Below are 19,781 nucleotides of genomic sequence, written 5' to 3' on the forward strand. Positions count from 1 at the left end.
TGACTAGCATCACCACTAACTCCACCCATTCTGCTTTCCCTCTGTTTGAACTGCTGCCCTCTGGAAGGAGGTACAGGTCCATCAGAACCAGGACAAACAGACTAAGAAACATCTTTTTTCCATAGGCAATTATCATACGGAATGCACATACGTCCACCAACCACACCTCACTCTAATTTTACTACAATGCGTGCAATATCCTGACTGTCTAACCGGGTCACTGTGCAATAACTTGATATTTATTAAGCTGTGCTCACAGCAACTCATGTAATTCCTTTCTATTTTATTCACAAATATTTAATATTTAACAGTTTCTGTCCATATTGTTCATTTTTTGTTAAGAGTTGTAAATACAGTATTTCTTTTTCTATTCTATTTTTATTTTTATTTTATGTAACTCCTTCACTCCAAGGCTGCTGCAATTTCATTGTATCCCCATGTACAATGACAATAAACGATTCTGATTCTGATTATATCACTTAGACACAGATGGAGAACCATATCAACTGGATTGGTAACAGCAACAACCACCGACCAAGCCGGCAAGCCCTGGCAGAAAAGATCCCCACAAGAAACACTGCAGGCTGTTCCATAAAAAATATAGTTTTACCATTGCCTTGCAGATCACAGTTGAAGTGGTTTAGTTTTCCTAAAAAAATTCAGAATGATTGAAGTTACAGGTGAACTTTTAGACAACATTTGATCCAAAAAGGTCCGAAAACGTCTTTTTAGGCAAAACTGCAAACACCTATTTTTTTGCATAACTTATCTTTCAAATATCAGCACAAAAAAATTAAAAACGGTAGAGATCTGTGTTTGCTGCCTTCCATATTTTTTTCAGACTTAAAAGTGTAACAGATGATTTATAAAAAATCCTTTTTCATCCAAAAACCTGTGTTAAATCTGTCTAGACTCCAAACAAACATTTTTTTATGGTAACTTATGTTTCAACAATCGACACCAATTTTCACACACCTATAGCTGAACATGTCCCATAGCTCCCTGAATATTTTCATAGATATACAATGAACTGGTCATTCTAACATCTAGCATTCTAACATCTAACATCTTACATGTCAAAGCCTCTCTCAGCCTGGCTCTGCTGAAGGAGTCGTGTTACAACCCCGCCCCCTCCTGCTGGGACCCCTGCTATGTAAATTAGCAAGCAGTGAACAGAGAGATGAGGAGTAAGAATGGCCATTACTCAGGCATGCATAATCCAAAGACAGCCAGTTAAACACTGAAAGACATATTTTTCGGTATGTCTTTCATACATCTTTAGTATTAAAAACTCTCCAAGATGAATGTGCCTGACTCCACCTGCAGGTGGATCACAGACTTCCTGACGGACAGACAGCAGTATGTGAGGCTGGGGAAGCTCGTCTCAGATACTCGGACCACAAGCACCGGATCCCCCCAGGGCTGTGTCCTTTCACCCCTGTTACTCTCCCTGTACACAAACAGCTGCACAGCTGGTCACCTGTCTGTCAAACTCCTGAAGTTTGCTGACGACACCACACTCATCGGCCTCATCTCTGACGGAGATGAGTCGGCCTACAGGAGTGAAATAGCCAGGCTGGTGTCATAGTGCAGCGCTAACAACCTGGAGCTTAATGCTCTGAAGACAGTGGAGATGACAGTGGACTTCAGGAAGGCCCCAGCCCCCCTCCCCCCTGTCATCCTCTGTGACTCCCCGGTGACCTCTGTGGAGTCCTTCTGCTTCCTGGGAACCATCATCAGCCAGGACCTCAAGTGGGAGCAGAACATCAGCTCCATCACTAAGAAGGTCCAGCAGAGGATGTACTTCCTGAGGCAGCTGAAGAAGTTTCACCTCCCTGAAAAGATGCTGGTAGACTTCTACGATGCCATCATCGAATCCACCCTCACGTCCTCCATCACAGTCTGGTTCGCTGCGGCCACGGCCAGAGACAAGGCCAAGCTGCAACGCGTCATCCACTCAGCAGAGAAGGTGATCGGCTGCCACCTCCCGTCTCTCCAGGAGCTGCACATCTCCAGGACCTGGAGGCGGGCAGCCAGGATTGTAGCCAACCCCTCTCATCCAGGACATAATCTCTTTCGGCCCCTCCCTTCTGGCAAGAGGCTCCGGTCCATCAGGACCAGGACCTCGCGCCACAAAAACAGCTTCTTCCCCACTGCAGTCAGCCTGCTGAACAGTACCCCAACTCCCCCAGGTGACCCCCCCTCCCCCCCCGCCCACCAAAGGACTGTCGGTGCCACTTACAGGCCCCACCATCCCAGCCCATCTGTGCTCCCACTTTAAGTCACCTTACTCTACTGTATATAGTGTGTTGTTGTTGTTAACTTAATTTTTAACTTATTCTTAATTGCACTATACACCAAGTCAAATTCCTCGTTTTGTAAAGTGCGCTCTACTGAACCTGGCAATAAAACTTTTTCTGATTTCTGATTCTGATTCTGATTCTATTAATCATTGTTTTTTATTCATTCAAAATGCAATTAAATCAATATTTTATCTTTTTTCTTTTCCTTTTTCTTTTTTTTTATCTCTTATATCCTTTTTTATAATCAATGTTTGAACTTCTTTTCCTTTCTATTGTCATGGTTTCAGTTTGTTGTCTTGTTTTTCGCTTTAGTTCTTGTTTTGTCTTGTTTGGTTCTGTTTCCTGTTTTATTTTGAAAGGTTTCCTGTCTTGTCATGTTTCTTGAGTTTTACTTCCTTTGGTCCCCATCTGCCCTAATCGTGTTCACCTGTGTCTTGTCTGCCCTGTCTGTATATAAGTCTTGTCTCTCCCTTCCTCCTGTGCTGGTCCATTAACTTCTGCTCATGTTGATCACGTCTTCTTGTCTGGCGTCCATGTCCCTTGCCATGCCACAGTAAGTTTTTGTTTTTAGTTTTGTCATCCTGCTCTGCAGCGCTTTTTGTTAGTTAAATAAACCCACTTGCCCTGAACCCGTTTGCCTCCCGTCTCTGCGCCTGGGTCCTACCTGCTCTCGAGCCTCCCCCCCACACGACATCTATACATCCAATGAAATTAAACTACAAATCAACAAACACAACTGATAACAAATGTCTCTAAAAAATGATGTGTATATTTGCAGAACCTTAAAAACACCAAACAAATAACAAATGCTTCCCAATTAAAGCACAAAAAATGGAACACAAAATGTAAAACCCAAGTTAGAAATTGCAATTTGAAAAAGATACTTTTTTCAGCAGCTTTTCAAAATCAATCACCAATTCTACTCTTCTGTGGATGAAACAAAGAACTCCAGAACAATGAAGCCATTTCTCTAAGTCTCTCTCACCTTCAGTTTTAAACAAGGTCTGTGAAAATCCACCATACATTGGTCACATGAACTCAGAGACCTGCTAAAAGTGCACAATTGTAAAAGCTCTTTTATATAGACAACTGTTTGTTTGCTTAGAGCTCTAAATATAAAAAAAAAATGCTTTTCTATCACCTAGACACAGATGGAGAACCATATCAACTGGATTAATAACAGGGTGGCATGTTTAGGTTTAAACTTACATCAAAAGACAACATGAAGCTGTCCATCACATTTTTGACCTAAACATGTAAACACATCCTTGGCTCTGCGGTTAGGAAATGGTATTTGGGAATCTCTTTATACCAGGAGCCAGCCTGGCCATTGGAACATCGCCACAGTGCCCATCCAGACTGGGACAGCAACGGGGTCCACTTCAGAGCCGTGAGCTGCTGTGTTTAACTCCAGCTGTCCCAGCAAGGGAAACAACTGCAGCAACATCCACTGACCAAGCTGACAAGCCCTGGCAGAAAAGATCCCCACAAGAAAAACACTGGCTCAGGCAGGCTGGTCAAAAAAAAATAGTTTTGCCATTGTCTTGCAGCTCGCAGATCAAGTGGTTTAGTTTTCCAGTAATGTCAGTCAAGAATGCAAGTTCAGATTCACAATGTTCATATTCACCATATTCAACAGACATCTCCTCCAATAGCACCTTAAAAATCCTGTGCTGTTTTGCTTTGCAGCTGAGGTTGTTTACGATTTTCAGAATAAGAGTCATTATATGTCCAGAGCCAATCACTTCTGCACATAAGGCCTGCTGGTGAATGACGCAGCAGTAATGCAGACATTTTGGAAAGTCTGGGTCAGCTTTACAGTGAGTGATGAAACCTGTTTGTCTATTGATCATAGCAGGAGTCCCATCTGCAGTCACTGCTACCAGCTTTTCTAATTGTACCTTTTTCTGCACAAAAACTCCTTCACCGTGTTATACATTTCAACTCCTCTTGTAGTTGTCTGTTAAGGCAGATGTGTCAGGAGTTCTTCTCTTGTGGAAACCAAAAGCTATGCTGTACTGTTGCCGTCCACAGACTCATCACACTGGACGTTAACCACCTGCACTTTGCAAGATCCCGGTCCAGCTAATTGGCCAAGTTATCAGACATAGCTGACACTCATCTAGACATTGTAGTGGAAATTGAATGAGTTCTATTGTTCTCATCCTTAGGGACAGTGATAGCAATTATCATCATTGCTTGAATTTTTTTCATGCTATATGCAAAAGTCTTTGTCCCTTAAGGCAACAGATTACAGCCCCCCCCCCCCCCCCCCCCCCCAGGCTGCTGTCGTATTAACATTAGCTTGGAGCTCCAGAATGGACAAGAAAAAACGACGAGAATGGCTCGAGCAGGGCGTTGCTCACGGGGCGGTCGCTCGTGCCATGCGGTCGCACGTGCTCGGGCCCGCTAAATGCTACTTGTAGCTTTAATTATTATTATTATTATTATTCTACCGGAAGAGTCGCCTTTTTGAGGCCTTTAACATACCCCAAAACTCACCAAATTTGGCACACACATCAGGAGTCGCGAAAAATTTCGTATTTTATAGGAGATTGGCATGGGCACACAAAAACGGCTCGATAGCGCCACCTACAGTGACTTTTGTCCCGACGCCCCGCATACGCTTTAACGTACAAGCTTGATTTTTACAGGGCATGTTCTTCAGATGGAGACTTACAAAAAAGTCTGAAAGGACCCACCAGTCACTCGCACAGGAAGTCTGATATATTGAGGTCAATATGTCATTTTTGCTTCATTTTGGACATTTGCAGGCCTCGCTCTAGAACGAACTCCTCCTAGAGATTTTGGAGTAATGACTTCAAACTTTGGTTGTGTAAACTAGACACATGTCCGATGTTAAATTGCGAAGCTTTTAAGTTTTTATGGATGTTTGTGACCATGGCGGCGCGTCAAAATTGGAGGTCGTTTCGAAAACACGCCATGAAAAGAAAAATGGCCATTACTTAGCCATGCAAAATCCAATCTGATCCAAAATTGATATGCATGATTGTAGTCTGACTCTGAACACATCTGCAGTGAAAAAATCTGGAAAAAGTGTAGCGCCACCTGCTGGCAAGAGGAAATGACATGTTTTACTTGGAGTATCACTACTCCGAGTAGGATGAGCCGACACACCTGAAAATGACGTCCACCTGTTGAAAAGCCATTGAAGTTTACTCTGACAAAAAACCATAACTTTCAATGCGGGGGTGTGGTCGTGACAGAGCGGCAAAGTTGGGCATCTCGCTATGCACACAAAAGTTGCTCTCACGTGCACATTCCTTGTCCAATCTCACTGAAATTCAATGGATATGATGAAGCTTCTATTCTGAACCCATGGATATGACAATCTTGGACGAGCTCTATAGCGCCACCTAGTTATTGCATGGGGCACATTCTGCCCTGTATTTTCTCTTTGCTTTGTCCGATGTGCATGAAATTAAAACTGGAGATACTCAGAAGGGTCTTCTCTCATCATGTAAAGTTTCATGGGTGTACACCTGACGGTGCCTGCGTAACAGGAAGTGGTCGATTATGTGCACCCAAATAATAGAAATTTATTATAAATCAGCCGTTTGTCTCAGGAAGCTGAGATTTCAGAATTAGATGCCTTTAATAACCTCCAGCTTTGATATGTAACACTATAGGGTCTACGAGAAACTTCATCACTTGATTTTTTTAATGAAATTTTGGACTGAACAAAGATTTTTAGCATAAATTCTGTTTAGGTTATCAGCACCAAGAATTCAACTTTCATAGGCATTTATGTGCTACTGCTTCCTAAAAAAATTCAGAATTATTGAAGTTACAGGTGAACTTTTATTCAACATTTCATCCAAAAAGGTCCGAAAACGTCTTTTTAGGCAAAACTGCAAACACCTATTTTTTTGCATAACTTATCTTTCAAATATCAGCACAAAAAAATTAAAAACGGTAGGGATCTGTGTTTGCTGCCTTCCATATTTTTTTCAGACTTAAAAGTGTAACAGATGATTTATAAAAAATCCTTTTTCATCCAAAAACCTGTGTTAAATCTGTCTAGACTCCAAACAAACATTTTTTTATGGTAACTTATGTTTCAACAATCGACACCAATTTTCACAGACCTATAGCTAAACATGTCCCAGAGCTACCTGAATATTTTCATAGATATAAAATGAACTGGTCATTCTAACATCTGGCATTTTAACATCTAACATCTTACATGTCAAAGCCTCTCTCAGCCTGGCTCTGCTGAAGGAGTCGTGTTACAACCCCGCCCCCTCCTGCTGGGACCCCTGCTATGTAAATTAGCAAGCAGTGAACAGAGAGATGAGAAGTAAGAATGGCCATTACTCAGGCATGCATAATCCAAAGACAGCCAGTTAAACACTGAAAGACATATTTTTTCGGTATGTCTTTCATACATCTTTAGTATTAAAAACTCTCCAAGATGAATGTGCCTGACTCCACCTGCAGGTGGATCACAGACTTCCTGACGGACAGACAGCAGTATGTGAGGCTGGGGAAGCTCGTCTCAGATACTCGGACCACAAGCACCGGATCCCCCCAGGGCTGTGTCCTTTCACCCCTGTTACTCTCCCTGTACACAAACAGCTGCACAGCTGGTCACCTGTCTGTCAAACTCCTGAAGTTTGCTGACGACACCACACTCATCGGCCTCATCTCTGACGGAGATGAGTCGGCCTACAGGAGTGAAATAGCCAGGCTGGTGTCATAGTGCAGCGCTAACAACCTGGAGCTTAATGCTCTGAAGACAGTGGAGATGACAGTGGACTTGAGGAAGGCCCCAGCCCCCCTCCCCCCTGTCATCCTCTGTGACTCCCCGGTGACCTCTGTGGAGTCCTTCTGCTTCCTGGGAACCATCATCAGCCAGGACCTCAAGTGGGAGCAGAACATCAGCTCCATCACTAAGAAGGTCCAGCAGAGGATGTACTTCCTGAGGCAGCTGAAGAAGTTTCACCTCCCTGAAAAGATGCTGGTAGACTTTTACACCGCCATCATCGAATCCACCCTCACGTCCTCCATCACAGTCTGGTTCGCTGCGGCCACGGCCAGAGACAAGGCCAAGCTGCAACGCGTCATCCACTCAGCAGAGAAGGTGATCGGCTGCCACCTCCCGTCTCTCCAGGAGCTGCACATCTCCAGGACCTGGAGGCGGGCAGCCAGGATTGTAGCCAACCCCTCTCATCCAGGACATAATCTCTTTCGGCCCCTCCCTTCTGGCAAGAGGCTCCGGTCCATCAGGACCAGGACCTCGCGCCACAAGAACAGCTTCTTCCCCACTGCAGCCAGCCTGCTGAACAGAACCCCAACTCCCCCAGGTGACCCCCCCTCCCCCCCCGCCCACCAAAGGACTGTCGGTGCCACTTACAGGCCCCACCATCCCAGCCCATCTGTGCTCCCACTTTAATTCACCTTACTCTACTGTATATAGTGTGTTGTTGTTAACTTAATTTTTAACTTATTCTTAATTGCACTATACACCAAGTCAAATTCCTCGTTTTGTAAAGTGCGCTCTACTGAACCTGGCAATAAAACTTTTTCTGATTCCTGATTCTGATTCTATTAATCATTGTTTTTTATTCATTCAAAATGCAATTAAATCAATATTTTATCTTTTTTCTTTTCCTTTTTCTTTTTTTTTTATCTCTTATATCCTTTTTTATAATCAATGTTTGAACTTCTTTTCCTTTCTATTGTCATGGTTTCAGTTTGTTGTCTTTTTTTTCGCTTTAGTTCTTGTTCTGTCTTGTTTGGTTCTGTTTCCTGTTTTATTTTGAAAGGTTTCCTGTCTTGTCATGTTTCTTGAGTTTTACTTCCTTTGGTCCCCATCTGCCCTAATCGTGTTCACCTGTGTCTTGTCTGCCCTGTCTGTATATAAGTCTTGTCTCTGCCTTCCTCCTGTGCTGGTCCATTAACTTCTGCTCATGTTGATCACGTCTTCTTGTCTGGCGTCCATGTCCCTTGCCATGCCACAGTAAGTTTTTGTTTTTAGTTTTGTCATCCTGCTCTGCAGCGCTTTTTGTTAGTTAAATAAACCCACTTGCCCTGAACCCGTTTGCCTCCCGTCTCTGCGCCTGGGTCCTACCTGCTCTCGAGCCTCCCCCCCACACGACATCTATACATCCAATGAAATTAAACTACAAATCAACAAACACAACTGATAACAAATGTCTCTAAAAAATGATGTGTATATTTGCAGAACCTTAAAAACACCAAACAAATAACAAATGCTTCCCAATTAAAGCACAAAAAATGGAACACAAAATGTAAAACCCAAGTTAGAAATTGCAATTTGAAAAAGATACTTTTTTCAGCAGCTTTTCAAAATCAATCACCAATTCTACTCTTCTGTGGATGAAACAAAGAACTCCAGAACAATGAAGCCATTTCTCTAAGTCTCTCTCACCTTCAGTTTTAAACAAGGTCTGTGAAAATCCACCATACATTGGTCACATGAACTCAGAGACCTGCTAAAAGTGCACAATTGTAAAAGCTCTTTTATATAGACAACTGTTTGTTTGCTTAGAGCTCTAAATATAAAAAAAAATGCTTTTCTATCACCTAGACACAGATGGAGAACCATATCAACTGGATTAATAACAGGGTGGCATGTTTAGACAACATGAAGCTGTCCATCACATTTTTGACCTAAACATGTAAACACATCCTTGGCTCTGCGGTTAGGAAATGGTATTTGGGAATCTCTTTATACCAGGAGCCAGCCTGGCCATTGGAACATCGCCACAGTGCCCATCCAGACTGGGACAGCAACGGGGTCCACTTCAGAGCCGTGAGCTGCTGTGTTTAACTCCAGCTGTCCCAGCAAGGTAGACAACTGCAGCAACATCCACTGACCAAGCTGACAAGCCCTGGCAGAAAAGATCCCCACAAGAAAAACACTGGCTCAGGCAGGCTGGTCAAAAAAAAATAGTTTTGCCATTGTCTTGCAGCTCGCAGATCAAGTGGTTTAGTTTTCCAGTAATGTCAGTCAAGAATGCAAGTTCAGATTCACAATGTTCATATTCACCATATTCAACAGACATCTCCTCCAATAGCACCTTAAAAATCCTGTGCTGTTTTGCTTTGCAGCTGAGGTTGTTTACGATTTTCAGAATAAGAGTCATTATATGTCCAGAGCCAATCACTTCTGCACATAAGGCCTGCTGGTGAATGACGCAGCAGTAATGCAGACATTTTGGAAAGTCTGGGTCAGCTTTACAGTGAGTGATGAAACCTGTTTGTCTATTGATCATAGCAGGAGTCCCATCTGCAGTCACTGCTACCAGCTTTTCTAATTGTACCTTTTTCTGCACAAAAACTCCTTCACCGTGTTATATATTTCAACTCCTCTTGTAGTTGTCTGTTAGGGCAGATGTGTCAGGAGTTCTTCTCTTGTGGAAACCAAAAGCTATGCTGTACTGTTGCCGTCCACAGACTCATCACACTGGACGTTAACCCTCTGCACTTTGCAAGATCCCGGTCCAGCTAATTGGCCAAGTTATCAGACATAGCTGACACTCATCTAGACATTGTAGTGGAAATTGAATGAGTTCTATTGTTCTCATTCTTAGGAACAGTGATAGCAATTATCATCATTGCTTGTTTCTTAATCTGATAAAAACCTTCTTCTACTTGATGAGAAATTGAGCAGGTCTAAACGAGGCTTAGATTTAAAAAAAAAATTTTCATGCTATATGCATAAGTCTTTGTCCTTTAAGGAAACAGAATACAGTCCTCCCCCCCCCCCCCCCCCACAGGCTGCTGTCATATTAACATTAGCTTGGAGCTCCAGAATGGACAAGAAAAAACAACGAGAATGGCTCGAGCAGGGCGTTGCTCACGGGGCGGTCGCTCGTGCCAGGCGGTGGCACGTGCTCGGGCCCGCTAAATGCTACTTGTAGCTTTAATTATTATTATTATTATTATTCTTCCGACTTTTCCGTCGCCTTTTTGAGGCCTTTAACATACCCCAAAACTCACCAAATTTTGTATACACATCAGGAGTCGCGAAAAATTTCATATTTTATAGGAGAACGGCATAGGTAAACAAAAATGGCTCGATAGCGCCACCTGCAAAATTTGTTTTCGCGAGCACCTCCATATGCTTTATAGTACAAACCTGATTTTAACAGGGCATGTTCATCGGATAGAAACCTACAAAAAAGTCTCTTGGGACCAAGCTGTCAGTCGCACAGGAAGTCTGATATTTTGATGACAATATGTCATTTTTGCTGTATTTTGGTCATTCGCAGGCCTCGCTCTAGAACGAACTCCTCCTAGAGATTTGAGAGTAATGACTCCAAACTTTGGTTTTGTAAACTATACACATGTCCGATGTTAAATTGCAAAGCTTTTAAGTTTTTATGGATGTTTGTGACCATGGCGGCGCGTCAAAATTGGAGGTCGTTTCGAAAACACGCCATGAAAAGAAAAATGGCCATTACTCAGCCATGCATAATCCAATCTGATCCAAAATTGATGTGCATGATTGTAGTCTGACTCTGAACACATCTGCAGTGAAAAAACCTGGAAAAAGTGTAGCGCCACCTGCTGGCAAGAGGAAATGACATGTTTTACTTGGAGCATCACTACTCCGAGTAGGATGAGCCGACACACCTGAAAATGACGTCCACCTGTTGAAAAGCCATTGAAGTTTACTCTGACAAAAAACCATAACTTTCAATGCGGGGGTGTGGTCGTGACAGAGCGGCAAAGTTGGGCATCTCGCTATGCACACAAAAGTTGCTCTCACGTGCACATTCCTTGTCCAATCTCACTGAAATTCAATGGATATGATGAAGCTTCTATTCTGAACCCATGGATATGACAATCTTGGACGAGCTCTATAGCGCCACCTAGTTATTGCATTGGGCACATTCTGCCCTGTATTTTCTCTTTGCTTTGTCCGATGTGCATGAAATTAAAACTGGAGATACTCAGAAGGGTCCTCTCTCATCATGTAAAGTTTCATGGGTGTACACCTGACGGTGCCTGCGTAACAGGAAGTGGTCGATTATGTGCACCCAAATAATAGAAATTTATTATAAATCAGCCGTTTGTCTCAGGAAGCTGAGATTTCAGAATTAGATGCCTTTAATAACCTCCAGCTTTGATATGTAACACTATAGGGTCTACGAGAAACTTCATCACTTGATTTTTTTAATGAAATTTTGGACTGAACAAAGATTTTTAGCATAAATTCTGTTTAGGTTATCAGCACCAAGAATTCAACTTTCATAGGCATTTATGTGCTACTGCTTCCTAAAAAAATTCAGAATGATTGAAGTTACAGGTGAACTTTTAGAGAACATTTCATCCAAAAAGGTCCGAAAACGTCTTTTTAGGCAAAACTACAAACACCTATTTTTTTTCATAACTTAATCATCATATATCAACACCATTTATTTTTTTAAATGTAGGGATCTGTGTTTGCTGCCTTCCATATTTTTTTCAGAAGTCCAGGTGAAACAGATGATTTTAAAAAAATCCTGATTCATCCCAAAACCTGTGCTTTTTCCGTCTGGACTCCAAACAAGTGTGTTTTAAAATTACTTATGCTTCAAATATCCACACCAAGTTTAACACGCATATAGTTGAACATGTCTAAATGATTCTTGAATATTCTTTACAGATATAAAATGAACTGGTCAACTGTAGGATGTCATTTCCTCTTACATGGTTCAGTCTTTTTCTCATGCTGCAGCCTGCTCCTCAATCTTTCCTGTTGCTGGAGTCAAATTTCACCCCCCCCCCCCCCCCCCCCCCCCCCACACACACACCAGCTGCCTGTTTATATGCTAACTAACCCAGAAGTGAGGTGACAATAGTTTAGACACAAGAGGGAGGGCAGACTGCTTTTTCATTTGTTTTGTATGTCTTTCATAGATTTTTATGAATAATCATTGCTTTTCTAGTCATGTAAAATGCAATTAACTTAATATTTTATCTTTTTTTTTTTACAAACAAAACATATGAATGTGCTCCAAAACAAAACCCAACTCTCAGTACAGTTCTACAGATGTAACATAAGACTTAGACAGTAAATGTCTCTTTTATCCTTTTTTAATCAATGCTGCAACTTCTTTTCCTTAATATAAATCCAATGAAATTAAACTACAAAACCAAAAAACACAACCTATAGCAAATTTCTCTAAATAAATTATGTGTATATACAATATGTAGCACTTTTAAACAAAATAATAACAAATCCTTCCAATACAAGCACAGAAAAATGGAACACAAAATTTAAAACCCAAATTTGAAATGGCAATTTTAAAAAGATAATTTTTTCAGCCTGCTAAAAGTGCACAATTGTAAAAGCTCTTTTATATAGACAACTGTTTGGTTGCTTAGAGCTCTAAATATAAAAACAATGCCTTTATGGACGTGGCACGGATGGCACGGATGTTCAGCAGGGTAAACCCCAGGAAAGCGGCGGGACCTGATGGAGTTCCCGGAAAGGTTCTGCGGGCCTGCGCCGATCAACTCTCCCAGGTCTTCACAAAAATCTTCAACCTGTCGCTAGCTCAGGCTTTCATCCCTGCTTGCCTGAAGTCATCCACTATCATCCCGATACCCAAAAAGTCCTCATCCACAGCCTTCCTCACGGACTTCCGCCCAGTTGCACTCACTGCTGTAATCACAAAGTGTCTGGAGCGGCTGCTCCTGGGACACATCAAAGACTCCCTCCCTCCAATCTTCATCCCCCACCAGTTTGCAGAACAGAACAGATCCACCCCCACTCTACATCGATGGAAACTGTGTGGAGAGGGTCCACAGCTTCACCCTCCTGGGCACCACCATCTCTGCTGACCTCACATGGTCTAACAACACCATGACTGTCATCAGGAAGGCCCAGCAACGCCTGCACTTCCTGAGAAAACTTAGGAGGAACGACGTCAGCCAGGAGCTGCTGGTAACGTTCTACCGCTCAACCATTGAGAGCATTCTGTCCTATGGCATCACAGTGTGGTTTTCCCACTGCACTGAAGCAGAACGGCAGAGTCTCCAGAGAATGGTAAAGACAGCGCAGAGGATCATCGGCTGCCCCCTCCCCTCACTGAAGGACATTTACCAGTCTCGCTGCATCAGCAGAGTGACTAGCATCACCACTAACTCCACCCATTCTGCTTTCCCTCTGTTTGAACTGCTGCCCTCTGGAAGGAGGTACAGGTCCATCAGAACCAGGACAAACAGACTAAGAAACAGCTTTTTTCCATAGGCAATTATCATACGGAATGCACATACGTCCACCAACCACACCTCACTCTAATTTTACTACAATGCGTGCAATATCCTGACTGTCTAACCGGGTCACTGTGCAATAACTTGATATTTATTAAGCTGTGCTCACAGCAACTCATGTAATTCCTTTCTATTTTATTCACAAATATTTAATATTTAACAGTTTCTGTCCATATTGTTCATTTTTTGTTAAGAGTTGTAAATACAGTATTTCTTTTTCTATTCTATTTTTATTTTTATTTTATGTAACTCCTTCACTCCAAGGCTGCTGCAATTTCATTGTATCCCCATGTACAATGACAATAAACGATTCTGATTCTGATTATATCACTTAGACACAGATGGAGAACCATATCAACTGGATTGGTAACAGCAACAACCACCGACCAAGCCGGCAAGCCCTGGCAGAAAAGATCCCCACAAGAAACACTGCAGGCTGTTCCATAAAAAATATAGTTTTACCATTGCCTTGCAGATCACAGTTGAAGTGGTTTAGTTTTCCTAAAAAAATTCAGAATGATTGAAGTTACAGGTGAACTTTTAGACAACATTTGATCCAAAAAGGTCCGAAAACGTCTTTTTAGGCAAAACTGCAAACACCTATTTTTTTGCATAACTTATCTTTCAAATATCAGCACAAACAAATTAAAAACGGTAGAGATCTGTGTTTGCTGCCTTCCATATTTTTTTCAGACTTAAAAGTGTAACAGATGATTTATAAAAAATCCTTTTTCATCCAAAAACCTGTGTTAAATCTGTCTAGACTCCAAACAAACATTTTTTTATGGTAACTTATGTTTCAACAATCGACACCAATTTTCACACACCTATAGCTGAACATGTCCCATAGCTCCCTGAATATTTTCATAGATATACAATGAACTGGTCATTCTAACATCTAGCATTCTAACATCTAACATCTTACATGTCAAAGCCTCTCTCAGCCTGGCTCTGCTGAAGGAGTCGTGTTACAACCCCGCCCCCTCCTGCTGGGACCCCTGCTATGTAAATTAGCAAGCAGTGAACAGAGAGATGAGGAGTAAGAATGGCCATTACTCAGGCATGCATAATCCAAAGACAGCCAGTTAAACACTGAAAGACATATTTTTCGGTATGTCTTTCATACATCTTTAGTATTAAAAACTCTCCAAGATGAATGTGCCTGACTCCACCTGCAGGTGGATCACAGACTTCCTGACGGACAGACAGCAGTATGTGAGGCTGGGGAAGCTCGTCTCAGATACTCGGACCACAAGCACCGGATCCCCCCAGGGCTGTGTCCTTTCACCCCTGTTACTCTCCCTGTACACAAACAGCTGCACAGCTGGTCACCTGTCTGTCAAACTCCTGAAGTTTGCTGACGACACCACACTCATCGGCCTCATCTCTGACGGAGATGAGTTGGCCTACAGGAGTGAAATAGCCAGGCTGGTGTCATAGTGCAGCGCTAACAACCTGGAGCTTAATGCTCTGAAGACAGTGGAGATGACAGTGGACTTCAGGAAGGCCCCAGCCCCCCTCCCCCCTGTCATCCTCTGTGACTCCCCGGTGACCTCTGTGGAGTCCTTCTGCTTCCTGGGAACCATCATCAGCCAGGACCTCAAGTGGGAGCAGAACATCAGCTCCATCACTAAGAAGGTCCAGCAGAGGATGTACTTCCTGAGGCAGCTGAAGAAGTTTCACCTCCCTGAAAAGATGCTGGTAGACTTCTACGATGCCATCATCGAATCCACCCTCACGTCCTCCATCACAGTCTGGTTCGCTGCGGCCACGGCCAGAGACAAGGCCAAGCTGCAACGCGTCATCCACTCAGCAGAGAAGGTGATCGGCTGCCACCTCCCGTCTCTCCAGGAGCTGCACATCTCCAGGACCTGGAGGCGGGCAGCCAGGATTGTAGCCAACCCCTCTCATCCAGGACATAATCTCTTTCGGCCCCTCCCTTCTGGCAAGAGGCTCCGGTCCATCAGGACCAGGACCTCGCGCCACAAGAACAGCTTCTTCCCCACTGCAGTCAGCCTGCTGAACAGTACCCCAACTCCCCCAGGTGACCCCCCCTCCCCCCCCGCCCACCAAAGGACTGTCGGTGCCACTTACAGGCCCCACCATCCCAGCCCATCTGTGCTCCCACTTTAAGTCACCTTACTCTACTGTATATAGTGTGTTGTTGTTGTTAACTTAATTTTTAACTTATTCTTAATTGCACTATACACCAAGTCAAATTCCTCGTTTTGTAAAGTGCGCTCTACTGAACCTGGCAATAAAACTTTTTCTGATTTCTGATTCTGATTCTGATTCTATTAATCATTGTTTTTTATTCATTCAAAATGCAATTAAATCAATATTTTATCTTTTTTCTTTTCCTTTTTCTTTTTTTTTATCTCTTATATCCTTTTTTATAATCAATGTTTGAACTTCTTTTCCTTTCTATTGTCATGGTTTCAGTTTGTTGTCTTGTTTTTCGCTTTAGTTCTTGTTTTGTCTTGTTTGGTTCTGTTTCCTGTTTTATTTTGAAAGGTTTCCTGTCTTGTCATGTTTCTTGAGTTTTACTTCCTTTGGTCCCCATCTGCCCTAATCGTGTTCACCTGTGTCTTGTCTGCCCTGTCTGTATATAAGTCTTGTCTCTGCCTTCCTCCTGTGCTGGTCCATTAACTTCTGCTCATGTTGATCACGTCTTCTTGTCTGGCGTCCATGTCCCTTGCCATGCCACAGTAAGTTTTTGTTTTTAGCTTTGTCATCCTGCTCTGCAGCGCTTTTTGTTAGTTAAATAAACCCACTTGCCCTGAACCCGTTTGCCTCCCGTCTCTGCGCCTGGGTCCTACCTGCTCTCGAGCCTCCCCCCCACACGACATCTATACATCCAATGAAATTAAACTACAAATCAACAAACACAACTGATAACAAATGTCTCTAAAAAATGATGTGTATATTTGCAGAACCTTAAAAACACCAAACAAATAACAAATGCTTCCCAATTAAAGCACAAAAAATGGAACACAAAATGTAAAACCCAAGTTAGAAATTGCAATTTGAAAAAGATACTTTTTTCAGCAGCTTTTCAAAATCAATCACCAATTCTACTCTTCTGTGGATGAAACAAAGAACTCCAGAACAATGAAGCCATTTCTCTAAGTCTCTCTCACCTTCAGTTTTAAACAAGGTCTGTGAAAATCCACCATACATTGGTCACATGAACTCAGAGACCTGCTAAAAGTGCACAATTGTAAAAGCTCTTTTATATAGACAACTGTTTGTTTGCTTAGAGCTCTAAATATAAAAAAAAATGCTTTTCTATCACCTAGACACAGATGGAGAACCATATCAACTGGATTAATAACAGGGTGGCATGTTTAGGTTTAAACTTACATCAAAAGACAACATGAAGCTGTCCATCACATTTTTGACCTAAACATGTAAACACATCCTTGGCTCTGCGGTTAGGAAATGGTATTTGGGAATCTCTTTATACCAGGAGCCAGCCTGGCCATTGGAACATCGCCACAGTGCCCATCCAGACTGGGACAGCAACGGGGTCCACTTCAGAGCCGTGAGCTGCTGTGTTTAACTCCAGCTGTCCCAGCAAGGGAAACAACTGCAGCAACATCCACTGACCAAGCTGACAAGCCCTGGCAGAAAAGATCCCCACAAGAAAAACACTGGCTCAGGCAGGCTGGTCAAAAAAAAATAGTTTTGCCATTGTCTTGCAGCTCGCAGATCAAGTGGTTTAGTTTTCCAGTAATGTCAGTCAAGAATGCAAGTTCAGATTCACAATGTTCATATTCACCATATTCAACAGACATCTCCTCCAATAGCACCTTAAAAATCCTGTGCTGTTTTGCTTTGCAGCTGAGGTTGTTTACGATTTTCAGAATAAGAGTCATTATATGTCCAGAGCCAATCACTTCTGCACATAAGGCCTGCTGGTGAATGACGCAGCAGTAATGCAGACATTTTGGAAAGTCTGGGTCAGCTTTACAGTGAGTGATGAAACCTGTTTGTCTATTGATCATAGCAGGAGTCCCATCTGCAGTCACTGCTACCAGCTTTTCTAATTGTACCTTTTTCTGCACAAAAACTCCTTCACCGTGTTATACATTTCAACTCCTCTTGTAGTTGTCTGTTAGGGCAGATGTGTCAGGAGTTCTTCTCTTGTGGAAACCAAAAGCTATGCTGTACTGTTGCCGTCCACAGACTCATCACACTGGACGTTAACCACCTGCACTTTGCAAGATCCCGGTCCAGCTAATTGGCCAAGTTATCAGACATAGCTGACACTCATCTAGACATTGTAGTGGAAATTGAATGAGTTCTATTGTTCTCATCCTTAGGGACAGTGATAGCAATTATCATCATTGCTTGAATTTTTTTCATGCTATATGCAAAAGTCTTTGTCCCTTAAGGCAACAAATTACAGCCCCCCCCCCCCCCCCCCCAGGCTGCTGTCGTATTAACATTAGCTTGGAGCTCCAGAATGGACAAGAAAAAACGACGAGAATGGCTCGAGCAGGGCGTTGCTCACGGGGCGGTCGCTCGTGCCATGCGGTCGCACGTGCTCGGGCCCGCTAAATGCTACTTGTAGCTTTAATTATTATTATTATTATTATTATTATTCTACCGGAAGAGTCGCCTTTTTGAGGCCTTTAACATACCCCAAAACTCACCAAATTTGGCACACACATCAGGAGTCGCGAAAAATTTCGTATTTTATAGGAGATTGGCATGGGCGCAGAAAAACGGCTCGATAGCGCCACCTACAGTGACTTTTGTCCCGACGCCCCGCATACGCTTTAACGTACAAGCTTGATTTTTACAGGGCATGTTCTTCAGATGGAGACCTACAAAAAAGTCTGAAAGGACCCACCTGTCACTCGCACAGGAAGTCTGATATATTGAGGTCAATATGTCATTTTTGCTCCATTTTGGACATTTGCAGGCCTCGCTCTAGAACGAACTCCTCCTAGAGATTTGTGAATAATGACTCCAAACTTTGGTTTTGTAAACTAAACACATGTCCGATGTTAAATTGCGAAGCTTTTAAGTTTTTACGGATGTTTGTGACCGTGGCGGCGCGTCGAAAATGGAGGTCATTTTGAAAACACGCCATGAAAAGAAAAATGGCCATTACTCAGCCATGCAAAATCCAATCTGATCCAAAATTGATATGCATGATTGTAGTCTGACTCTGAACACATCAGAAGTGGAAAAATCCAGAACAGGTGTAGCGCCACCTGCTGGTAAAAGGAAATGACATGTTTTACTTGGAGCATCACTGCTCCAAGTAGGATGAGCCGACACACCTCAAAATGATGTCCACCTGTTGAAAAGCCATTGATGTTTACTCTGATAAAAAGCCATAACTTTCAATGCGGGGGTGTGGTCATGACAGAGCGGCGAAGTTGGGCGTCTCGCCATGCACACAAAAGTTGCTCTCACGTGCACATTCCTTGTCCAATCTCACTGAAATTCAATAGAGGTGATGAGGCTTCCATTCTGAACCAATGGATATGACAATCTTGGACGAGCTCCATAGCGCCACCTAGATATTGACAAATACATTTTATGTCACATTCTGACCTATCTTTTCTCTGTGCTTTGTCCGACATTCATAAAATTACAACAGGAGATACTCATAAGGGTCTTCTCTCATCGTCTAAAGTTTCATGGTTGTACACCTGACGGTGCCTGCGCAAGCCAGTGCCAAACAGGAAGTGGTTGATTGCGTTGCAGTCAGATAATTAAAAATTCATAAAAAATCAGCCGTTTGTATCATGAGGCTGAGATTTCAGAATGAGAGGCCTCTTACATATCTCCAACTTAGATACACAGCACTTGCATGGGTGAACAAAAAACGGCTCAATAGCGCCACCTACCATGTTTGTTTTTGAGAGCCCCGCCATGTTCTTTAACATACAAGCTTGATTTTTACAGGACATGTTCATCAGATAGAAACCTACAAAAAAGTCTCTTGGGACCAAGCTGTCAGTCGCACAGGAAGTCTGCTATATTGGTGTCAATATGTCAGTTTTGCTCTATTTTGGTCCTTTGCAGGCCTCGTTCTAGAACGAACTCCTCCTAGAGATTTTTGAACAATGACTCCAAACTTTGGTTTTGTAAAGTAAACACATGTCCGATCTTAAATTGCGAAGCTTTTAAGTTTTTACGGTTGTTTGTGACCGTGGCGGCGCGTCAAAATTTGAGGTCGTTTCGAAATCACGCCATGAAAAGAAA

This window comes from Oryzias latipes, chromosome 10 (genome assembly GCF_053564925.1).
Source record: "Oryzias latipes strain Hd-rR chromosome 10, Olatipes_Hd-rR_3.1".
In the NCBI taxonomy this organism is placed as follows: domain Eukaryota; kingdom Metazoa; phylum Chordata; class Actinopteri; order Beloniformes; family Adrianichthyidae; genus Oryzias; species Oryzias latipes.